This window comes from Schistocerca gregaria, unplaced genomic scaffold (genome assembly GCF_023897955.1).
Source record: "Schistocerca gregaria isolate iqSchGreg1 unplaced genomic scaffold, iqSchGreg1.2 ptg000480l, whole genome shotgun sequence".
Taxonomy (NCBI): domain Eukaryota; kingdom Metazoa; phylum Arthropoda; class Insecta; order Orthoptera; family Acrididae; genus Schistocerca; species Schistocerca gregaria.
In genome coordinates, this window is record NW_026061890.1 from 2,550,826 (window position 1) to 2,561,399 (window position 10,574).

Below are 10,574 nucleotides of genomic sequence, written 5' to 3' on the forward strand. Positions count from 1 at the left end.
TACTGGTCTTCCAGGGAACGATCAAAGCGTAGACTGTTTGGGACATTACTCCCATTGAGGAAACTGAGCAAGGTGACTGTTGTATTCAATCCCGATGCAATTTCTGTGTTTCATCAACACTCTGATAGTCCACAGATTACAGAATGCCTATAGATGTGCATCGTAAGCTACCACTGGTTTTCCAGGGAACGATCAAAACGTAGACTGTTTGAGACATTACTCCCATGGAGGAAAGTGCGCATGGTGACCGCTGTATTCAATCCCGATGCAATTTCTGTGTTTAATCAACACTTTGAAGGTAAACAGATTACAGAATGCCTCCAGATGTGCATCTGAAACTACTACTGGTCTTCCATGGAGCGATCAAAGCGTAGACTGTTTGAGACATTGCTCGCCATGTAGGAAAGTGCGCATGGTGACTGTTGTATTTAATCCCAATGCAATTTCTGTGGTTCATCAACACTCTGATAGTCCACAGATTACAGAATGCCTCCAGATGTGCATCGGAAACTACTACTGGTCTTCAAGGGAACGATCAAAGCGTAGACTGTTTGAGACACTACTCCCATGGAGGAAAGTGCGCTTGGCGACTGTTGTATGCAATCCCGATGCAATTTCTGTGTTTCATCAACACTCTGATAGTCCATAGATTACAGAATACCTCCAGATGTGCATCGGAAACTACTTCTGGTCTTCCAGGGAACGATCAAAGCGTAGACAGTTTGAGACATTACTCCCATCTAGGGAAGTGCGCATGGTGATTGTTGTATTCAATTCCGATTCAATTTCTGTGTTTCATCAACACTTTGATAGTCCACAGATTACAGAATGCCTCCAGAAGTGCATCGGAAACTACAACTGGTCTTCCTGGGAACGATCAAAGCGTAGACTGTTTAAGACATTACTCCCATGGAGTAAAGTGCGCATGGTAACTGTTGTATTCAATCCCGATGCAATTTCTGTGTTTCATCAACACTCTGTTAGTCCACAGATTACAGAATGCCACCAGATGTGCATCGGAAACTACTACTGGTCTTCCAGAGAACAATCAAAGCGTAGACTGTTTGAGACATTACTCCCGAGTAGGAAAGTCCAGATGGTGACTGTTGTATTCAATCCCGATGCAATTGCTGTGTTTCATCAACACTCTGATAGTCCACAGATTACAGAATGCCAGCAGATGTGCATCAGAAACTACTACTGGTCTTTGAGAGAACAATCAAAGCGTAGACTGTTTGAGACATTACTCCCGTTTAGGAATGTGCGCTTGGTGAATTCAATCCCGATGCAATTTCTGTGTTTCATCAACACTCTGATAGTCCACAGATTACAGAATGCTACCAGCTGTGCATCGGAAACTACTACTGGTCTTCCAGGGAACGATCAAGTCGTAAAATGTTTGAGACATTACTCACATTGAGGAAAGTGCGCATGGTGGCTGTTGTATTCAATCCCGATGCAATTTCTGTGTTTCATCCACACTCTGATAGTCCACAGATTACAGAAGGCCACCAGATGTGCATCGGAAGCTATTTGTGGTCTTCCGGGGAACAATGAAAGCGTGGACTGTTTGAGACATTACTCCCATGGACGAAAGTGCGAATGGTGAATGTTGTATTCAATCCCATTGCAATTTCTGTTTTTCATCAACTCTCTGAAAGTCCACAGATTTCAGAATGCCACCAGATGTGCATCGGAAACTACTACTGATCTTCCAGGGTTCGATCAAAGCGTAGACTGTTTGAGACATTACTTCCGTGGAGGAAAGTGCGCGTGGTGACTGTTGTATTCAATCCCAATGCAATTTCTGTGGTTCATCAACAGTCTGATAGTCCTCACATTACAGAATGCCTCCAGATGTGCATCGGAAACTACTACTGGTCTTCCAGGGAACGAGCAAAGCGTAAACTCTTTGAGACATTTCTCCCGTGGAGGAAAGTGCGCATGGTGACATTTGTATCCAATCCCGATGCAATTTCTGTGTTTCATCAGCAGTCTTATAGTCCACAGATTACAGAATGCCTCCAGATGTGCATCGGAAACTACTACTGGTCTTCCAGGGAACGATCAAAGCGTAGGCTGTTTGAGACATTATTCCCATGGAGGAAAGTGCGCATGGTGACTGTTGTATTCAATCCCGATGGAATTTCTGTGTTTCATCAACAGTCTGATAGTCCTCAGATTACAGAATGCCTCCAGATGTGCATCGGAAACTACTACTGGTCTTCCAGGGAACGATCAAAGCATAGACTGTTTGAGACATTAATTCCATGGAGGAAAGTGCGAATGGTGACTGTTGTATTCAATCCCGATGGAATTTCTGTGTTTCATCAACAGTCTGATAGTCCACAGATTACAGAATGCCTCCAGATGTGCATCGGAAACTACTACTGGTCTTCCAGGGAACGATCAAAGCGTAGACTGTTTGAGACATTACTCCCACGGAGGAAAGTGCGCATGGTGACATTTGTATTCAATCCCGATGTAATTGCTGTGTTTCATCAACAGTCTGATAGTAAACAGATTACAGAATGCCTCCAGATGTGCATCGCAAACTACTACTGGTCTTTCAGGGAACGATCAAAGCGTAGACTGTTTGAGACATTACTCCCATGGAGGAAAGTGCGCAAGGTGACTGTTGTGTTCAATCCCGATGCAATTTCTGTGTTTCATCAACACTCTGATAGTCCACAGATTACAGAATTCCTATAGATGTGCATCGTAAGCTACCACTGGTTTTCCAGGGAACGATCAAAACGTAGACTGTTTGAGACATTACTCCCATGGAGGAAAGTGCGCATGGTGACCGCTGTATTCAATCCCCATGCAGTTTCTGTGTTTAATCAACACTTTGAAGGTAAACAGATTACAGAATGCCTCCAGATGTGCATCTGAAACTACTACTGGTCTTCCATGGAACGATCAAAGCGTAGACTGTTTGAGACATTGCTCGCCATGTAGGAAAGTGCGCATGGTGACTGTTGTATTTAATCCCAATGCAATTTCTGTGGTTCATCAACACTCTGATAGTCCACAGATTACAGAATGACTCCAGATGTGCATCGGAAACTACTACTGGTATTCAAGGGAACGATCAAAGCGTAGACTGTTTGAGACACTACTCCCATGGAGGAAAGTGCGCTTGGCGACTGATGTATTCAATCCCGAAGCAATTTCTGTGTTTCATCAACACTCTGATAGTCCACAGATTACAGAATACCTCCAGATGTGCATCGGAAACTACTTCTGGTCTTCCAGGGAACGATCAAAGCGTAGACTGTTTGAGACATTACTCCCATCAAGGGAAGTGCGCATGGTGATTGTTGTATTCAATTCCGATTCAATTTCTGTGTTTCATCAACACTTTGATAGTCCACAGATTACAGAATGCCTCCAGAAGTGCATCGGAAACTACAACTGGTCTTCCTGTAAACGATCAAAGCGTAGACTGTTTGAGACATTACTCCCATGGAGTAAAGTGCGCATGGTAACTGTTGTATTCAATCCCGATGCAATTTCTGTGTTTCATCAACACTCTGTTATTCCACAGATTACAGAATGCCACCAGATGTGCATCAGAAACTACTACTGGTCTTTCAGAGAACAATCAATGCGTAGACTGTTTGAGACATTACTCCCGTTTAGGAATGTGCGCTTGGTGAATTCAATCCCGATGCAATTTCTGTGTTTCATCAACACTCTGAAAGTCCACAGATTTCAGAATGCCACCAGATGTGCATCGGAAACTACTACTGATCTTCCAGGGATCGATCAAAGCGTAGACTGTTTGAGACATTACTTCCGTGGAGGAAAGTGCGCGTGGTGACTGTTGTATTCAATCCCAATGCAATTTCTGTGGTTCATCAACAGTCTGATAGTCCTCACATTACAGAATGCCTCCAGATGTGCATCGGAAACTACTACTGGTCTTCCAGGGAACGAGCAAAGCGTAAACTCTTTGAGACATTTCTCCCGTGGAGGAAAGTGCGCATGGTGACATTTGTATCCAATCCCGATGCAATTTCTGTGTTTCATCAACAGTCTTATAGTCCACAGATTACAGAATGCCTCCAGATGTGCATCGGAAACTACTACTGGTCTTCCAGGGAACGATCAAAGTGTAGGCTGTTTGAGACATTATTCCCATGGAGGAAAGTGCGCATGGTGACTGTTGTATTCAATCCCGATGGAATTTCTGTGTTTCATCAACAGTCTGATACTCCTCAGATTACAGAATGCCTCCAGATGTGCATCGGAAACTACTACTGGTCTTCCAGGGAACGATCAAAGCATAGACTGTTTGAGACATTAATCCCATGGAGGAAAGTGCGCATGGTGACTGTTGTATTCAATCCCGATGGAATTTCTGTGTTTCATCAACAGTCTGATAGTCCACAGATTACAGAATGCCTCCAGATGTGCATCGGAAACTACTACTGGACTTCCAGGGAACGATCAAAGCGTAGACTGTTTGAGACATTACTCCCACGGAGGAAAGTGCGCATGGTGACCGCTGTATTCAATCCCGATGCAGTTTCTGTGTTTAATCAACACTTTGAAGGTAAACAGATTACAGAATGCCTCCAGATGTGCATCTGAAACTACTACTGGTCTTCCATGGAACGATCAAAGCGTAGACTGTTTGAGACATTGCTCGCCATGTAGGAAAGTGCGCATGGTGACTGTTGTATTTAATCCCAATGCAATTTCTGTGGTTCATCAACACTCTGATAGTCCACAGATTACAGAATGCCTCCAGATGTGCATCGGAAACTACTATTGGTATTCAAGGGAACGATCAAAGCGTAGACTGTTTGAGACACTACTCCCATGGAGGAAAGTGCGCTTGGCGACTGATGTATTCAATCCCGAAGCAATTTCTGTGTTTCATCAACACTCTGATAGTCCACAGATTACAGAATACCTCCAGATGTGCATCGGAAACTACTTCTGGTCTTCCAGGGAACGATCAAAGCGTTGACTGTTTGAGACATTACTCCCATCAAGGGAAGTGCGCATGGTGATTGTTGTATTCAATTCCGATTCAATTTCTGTGTTTCATCAACACTTTGATAGTCCACAGATTACAGAATGCCTCCAGAAGTGCATCGGAAACTACAACTGGTCTTCCTGGGAACGATCAAAGCGTAGACTGTTTGAGACATTACTCCCATGGAGTAAAGTGCGCATGGTAACTGTTGTATTCAATCCCGATGCAATATCTGTGTTTCATCAACACTCTGTTATTTCACAGATTACAGAATGCCACCAGATGTGCATCGGAAACTACTACTAGTCTTCCAGAGAACAATCAAAGCGTAGACTGTTTGAGACATTACTCCCGAGGAGGAAAGTCCAGATGGTGACTGTTGTATTCAATCGCGATGTAATTTCTGTGTTTCATCAACACTCTGATAGTCCACAGATTACAGAATGCCAGCAGATGTGCATCAGAAACTACTACTGGTCTTTCAGAGAACAATCAAAGCGTAGACTGTTTGAGACATTACTCCCGTTTAGGAAAGTGCGCATGGTGAATTCAATCCCGATGCAATTTCGGTGTTTCATCAGCACTCTGATAGTCCACAGATTACAGAATGCCACCAGATGTGCTTCGGAAACTAATAGTGGTCTTCCAGGGATCGATCAAAGCGTAAACTGTTTGAGACAATACTCCCGTGGAGGAAAGTGCGCGTGGTACTGTTGTATTCAATCCCGATGCAATTTCTGTGTTTCACCAACACTCTGATGGTCAACAGATTACAGAATGCCACCAGATGTGCATCGGAAACTACTACTGGTCTTCCAGGGAACGATCAATCGTAGACTGTTTGAGACATTGCTCCATTGAAGGTAAGTGCGCATGGTGACTGTAGTATTCAATCCCAATGCAATTTCTGTTTTTCATCAACAGTCTGATAGTCCTCAGATTACAGAATGCCTCCAGATGTGCATCGGAAACTACTACTGGTCTTCCAGGGAACGAGCAAAGCGTAAACTCATTGAGACATTGCTCCCGTGGAGGAAAGTGCGCATGGTGACATTAGTATTCAATCCCGATGCAATTTCTGTGTTTCATCAACAGTCTTATAGTCCACAGATTACAGAATGCCTCCAGATGTGCATCGGAAACTACTACTGGTCTTCCAGGGAACGATCAAAGCGTAGACTGTTTGAGACATTACTCCCATGGAGGAAATTGCGAATGGTGCTGTTGTACTCAATCCCGATGGAATTTCTGTGTTTCATCAACAGTCTGATAGTCCTCAGATTACAGAATGCCTCCAGATGTGCATCGGAAACTACTACTGGTCTTCCAGGAAACGATCAAAGCGTAGACTGTCTGAGACATTACTCCCATGGAGGAAAGTGCGCATGGCGACTGTTGTATTCAATCCCGATGCAATTTCTGTGTTTCATCAACACTCTGATAGTCCACAGATTACAGAATGCCTCCAGATGTGCATCGGAAACTACCACTGGTCTTCCAGGGAACGATCAAAGCGTAGACTGAGACACTGCTCCCATGGAGGAAAGTGCGCATGGTGACCGCTGTATTCAATCCCGATACAATTTCTGTGTTTAATCAACACTTTGAAGGTCAACAGATTACAGAATGCCTCCAGATGTGCATCGGAAACTACTACTGGTCTTGCAGGGAGCGATCAAAGCGTAGACTGTTTGAGACATTGCTCGCCATGGAGGAAAGTGCGCATGGTGACTGTTATATTTAATCCCAATGCAATTTCTGTTGTTTATCAACACTCTGTTAGTCCACAGATTACAGAATGCCTCCAGATGTGCATCGGAAACTACTACTGGTCTTCCAGGGAACGATCAAAGCGTAGACTGTTTGAGACATTACTCCCATGGAGGAAAATGCGCGTGGTGACTGTTGTATTCAATCCCGATGGAATTTCTGTGTTTCATCAACAGTCTGATAGTCCACAGATTACAGAATGCCTCCAGCTGTGCATCGGAAACTACTACTGGCCTTCCAGGGAACGATCAAAGCGTAGACTGTTTGAGACATTACTCCCATGGAGGAAAATGCGCAAGCTGACTGTTGTATTCAATCCCGATGCAATTTCTGTGTTTCATCAACACTCAGATAGTCTACAGATTACAAAATGCCTATAGATGTGCATCGTAAGCTACCACTGGTCTTCCAGGGAACGATCAAAGCGTAGACTGTTTGACACATTACTCCCATGGAGGAAAGTGCGCATGGTGACTGTTGTATTCATTCCCGATGCAATTTCTGTGTTTCATCAACAGTCTTATAGTCCACAGATTACAGAATGCCTCCAGATGTGCATCGCAAACTACTACTGGTCTTCCAGGGAACGATCAAATCGTAGACTGTTTGAGACATTACTCCCATTGAGGAAAGTGCGCATGGTGAATGTTGTATTCAATCCCGATGGAATTTCTGTCTTTCATCAACAGTCTGATAGTCCACAGATTACAGAATGCCTCCAGATGTGCATCGGAAACTACTACTGGTCTTCCAGGGAACGATCAAAGCGTATACTGTTTGAGACATTACTCCCATGGAGGAAAGTGCGCAAGGTGACTGTTGTATTCAATCCCGATGCAATTTCTGTGTTTCATCAACACTCCGATAGTCCACAGATTACAAAATGCCTATAGATGTGCATCGTAAGCTACCACTGGTTTTCCAGGGAACGATGAAAACGTAGACTGTTTGAGACATTACTCCCATGGAGGAAAGTGCGCATGGTGACCGCTGTATTCAATCCCGATGCAATTTCTGTGTTTAATCAACACTTTGAAGGTCAACAGATTACAGAATGCCTCCAGATGTGCATCGGAAACTACTACTGGTCTTGCAGGGAACGATCAAAGCGTAGACTGTTTGAGACATTGCTCGCCATGGAGGAAAGTGCGCATGGTGACTGTTGTATTTAATCCCAAAGCAATTTCTGTGGTTCATCAACACTCTGATAGTCCACAGATTACAGAATGCCTCCAGATGTGCATCGGAAACTACTACTGGTCTTCAAGGGAACGATCAACGCGTAGACTGTTTGAGACATTACTCCCATCAAGGGAAGGGCGCATGGTGATTGTTGTATTCAATTCCGATTCAATTTCTGTGTTTCATCAACACTTTGATAGTCCACAGATTACAGAATGCCTCCAGAAGTGCATCGGAAACTACAACTGGTCTTCCTGGGAACGATCAAAGCGTAGACTGTTTGAGACATTACTCCCATGGAGTAAAGTGCGCATGTTAACTGTTGTATTCAATCCCGATGCAATTTCTGTGTTTCATCAACACTCTGTTATTCCACAGATTACAGAATGCCACCAGATGTGCATCGGAAACTACTACTAGTCTTCCAGAGAACAATCAAAGCGTAGACTGTTTGAGACATTACTCCCGAGGAGGAAAGTCTAGATGGTGAATGTTGTATTCAATCGCGATGCAATTTCTGTGTTTCATCAACACTCTGATAGTCCACAGATTACAGAATGCCAGCAGATGTGCATCAGAAACTACTACTGGTCTTTCAGAGAACAATCAAAGCGTAGACTGTTTAAGACATTACTCCCGTTTAGGAAAGTGCGCATGGTGAATTCAATCCCGATGCAATTTCGGTGTTTCATCAACACTCTGATAGTCCACAGATTACAGAATGCCACCAGATGTGCATCGGAAACTACTAGTGGTCTTCCAGGGATCGATCAAAGCGTAAAGTGTTTGAGACATTACTCCCGTGGAGGAAAGTGCGCGTGGTACTGTTGTATTCAATCCCGATGCAATTTCTGTGTTTCACCAACACTCTAATGGTCCACAGATTACAGAATGCCACCAGATGTGCATCGGAAACTACTACTGGTCTTCCAGGGAACGATCAATCGTAGACTGTTTGAGACATTGCTCCATTGAAGGTAAGTGCGCATGGTGACTGTTGTATTCAATCCCAATGCAATTTCTGTTTTTCATCAACAGTCTGATAGTCCTCAGATTACAGAATGCCTCCAGATGTGCATCGGAAACTACTACTGGTCTTCCAGGAAACGATCAAAGCGTAGACTGTCTGAGACATTACTCCCATGGAGGAAAGTGCGCATGGCGACTGTTGTATTCAATCCCGATGCAATTTCTGTGTTTCATCAACACTCTGATAGTCCACAGATTACAGAATGCCTCCAGATGTGCATCGGAAACTACCACTGGTCTTCCAGGGAACGATCAAGGCGTAGACTGAGACACTGCTCCCATGGAGGAAAGTGCGCATGGTGACCGCTGTATTCAATCCCGATGCAATTTCTGTGTTTAATCAACACTTTGAAGGTCAACAGATTACAGAATGCCTCCAGATGTGCATCGGAAACTACTACTGGTCTTGCAGGGAGCGATCAAAGCGTAGACTGTTTGAGACATTGCTCGCCATGGAGGAAAGTGCGCATGGTGACTGTTGTATTTAATCCCAATGCAATTTCTGTGGTTCATCAACACTCTGTTAGTCCACAGATTACAGAATGCCTCCAGATGTGCATCGGAAACTACTACTGGTCTTCCGGGGAACGATCAAAGCGTAGACTGTTTGAGACATTACTCCCATGGAGGAAAATGCGCGTGGTGACTGTTGTATTCAATCCCGATGGAATTTCTGTGTTTCATCAACAGTCTGATAGTCCACAGATTACAGAATGCCCCCAGCTGTGCATCGGAAACTACTACTGGCCTTCCAGGGAACGATCAAAGCGTAGACTGTTTGAGACATTACTCCCATGGAGGAAAATGCGCAAGGTGACTGTTGTATTCAATCCCGTTGCAATTTCTGTGTTTCATCAACACTCTGATAGTCCACAGATTACAAAATGCCTATAGATGTGCATCGTAAGCTACCACTGGTCTTCCAGGGAACGATCAAAGCGTAGACTGTTTGACACATTACTCCCATGGAGGAAAGTGCGCATGGTGACTGTTGTATTCATTCCCGATGCAATTTCTGTGTTTCATCAACAGTCTTATAGTCCACAGATTACAGAATGCCTCCAGATGTGCATCGCAAACTACTACTGGTCTTCCAGGGAACGATCAAATCGTAGACTGTTTGAGACATTACTCCCATTGAGGAAAGTGCGCATGGTGAATGTTGTATTCAATCCCGATGGAATTTCTGTCTTTCATCAACAGTCTGATAGTCCACAGATTACAGAATGCCTCCAGATGTGCATCGGAAACTACTACTGGTCTTCCAGGGAACGATCAAAGCGTATACTGTTTGAGATATTACTCCCATGGAGGAAAGTGCGCAAGGTGACTGTTGTATTCAATCCCGATGCAATTTCTGTGTTTCATCAACACTCCGATAGTCCACAGATTACAAAATGCCTATAGATGTGCATCGTAAGCTACCACTGGTTTTCCAGGGAACGATGAAAACGTAGACTGTTTGAGACATTACTCCCATTGAGGAAAGTGCGCATGGCGACTGTTGTATTCAATCCCGATGCAATTTCTGTGTTTCATCAACACTCTGATAGTCCACAGATTACAGAATGCCTCCGGATGTGCATCGGAAACTACCACTGGT